The following is a 1,720-nucleotide window of genomic DNA, read 5'->3' as shown; positions in this document are numbered from 1 at the left end:
CATTGGTTGCAATCTTGGGACAGATCAGAAAACCTGTGCCAGGACTGTTGGCTCTAAATGACACAGGACTCCCAGGGTCACAGTGGCATGACTATGTTCCTTCTGCTGAACGATGCTCCAAATTCATGTCTTGTGCAGGAAATTATTAATGTTCATAAGGAAAGTACAGTTTTTTAAGGCTTCATTTATTTTTTGTTAAAGATTTTATCTATTTAATTGAGAGAGAGTGTGTGTAAAAGAGTACAAGGGGGGAGGGGCAGAGGGAGGGAGAAGCAGACCCCTCACTGAGCAGGGCATACAACTGGCAGCTCCATCTCAGGACCCTGAGGTCATGACCTGAGCCAAAGGCAAATGCTTAACCAATTGATCCATCCAGGTGCCCCTTGAAGCTTCAAGTAAATGTGTTTGCTTTTTCAGATCATAGGTCCTAAGAAATTTCTAGATCCCTAATGAACTTTGAGATGCCAGTGTTATAGTATCAAGGCACATCTATTTTGGGGTTTTCAGCTTTAGTGTATTATGTTTAAAGTGTTAATTCTGAAACATGATAAAACTGGGAAGCACAGAACCCCAAACAAAACACATTTGGGGTTTTTTTGGGGAAAAAATCTAAATGTATTATTAAAACTAAAATTAAATTGAAACTTGAAATGTAAAATTTTGAAAATTGTAAAGAAAGAATCAGAATAAGGAAAGTTTCCCTTTTTAGCAGCTTGGTTGAAACCCATTTTCATATTTTTTATTTAAAATTATGTTACAATTCCTTATCAAACAGTTTTTCTGTACTTATGTAATCAGTTTTAAGGAAGAATTTTCCATTGGAGCCAGATTTGAGCCAGAGTGCTATTGTTCAAGCAAACCGCTGTTTCCAAAAATAGTATTATTACATTGATACATCATTATTGGAGAAGTTCCAGTGATTTGTTACCAAAAAGCAGAAAGTAATTTCTTTAGGACTGAGGAAAGCAGTCACCTCATGTTGTATTTAATGTGAAAATCCCTGAAAGGATTTTTTTCCCTTCTCTGGACAGTGGGGAAATAATTTTCAGGAACTCGGTGCTCAGGAGGGAGACTGGATTTGTTATTCAAGCAAAGCCTTCCACGACAGAGGCACACGGAAAGGTTTCCTGTGTCCAGGAGAAAAAAAAAAAGATGGTTGAGCATCTTTTTTGGCTCTTTGGGCATCTGTTGGGCTCCCAGTCTGCCTGAACACAGACCCAGATTGTGTCCCCGGTGGCAGTGGCCTCTGCATCCCGGGGCGAGAGCCCCACAGGGAGGACAGGCCTGTCTGTCACATGGCTGCACGAGGTGGCAGTGGTCATGGGGGGAGTGGGCAGTGGAGGGTCCTGGGAGAAAATCAGTGCAGATAAGGCCAGGGTGATGGAGCCCTCAAAGCCTCCTGTGCCAGAGCAGGGAAGGAGGATGGTGCGGGGGTGGAGGGGAAATTTCATCAGACAGGCACTGCCGAGCCCCAGGGGTTTTCTAAGCCAAAGAGTGACCTTTTTTTTCTTTTTTTTAAGATTTTGTTTATTCATGAGAGACAGAGAGAGGCAGATACATAGGCAGAGGGAGCAGCAGGCTCCATGCAGGGAACCTGATGTAGGACTCAATCCCAGGACCCTGGGATCTTGACCTGAGCCAGAGGCAGATGCTCAACCACTGAACCACCCAGATGCCCACAAGGGACATCTTAAAATGTGCATTTAGAAAGGTCAGCTGG

This window comes from Nyctereutes procyonoides, unplaced genomic scaffold, assembly GCF_905146905.1.
Source record: "Nyctereutes procyonoides isolate TBG_1078 unplaced genomic scaffold, NYPRO_anot_genome, whole genome shotgun sequence".
In the NCBI taxonomy this organism is placed as follows: domain Eukaryota; kingdom Metazoa; phylum Chordata; class Mammalia; order Carnivora; family Canidae; genus Nyctereutes; species Nyctereutes procyonoides.
The sequence above is the reverse complement of the archived record's forward strand: the minus strand, read 5'-3'. Positions refer to the sequence as shown.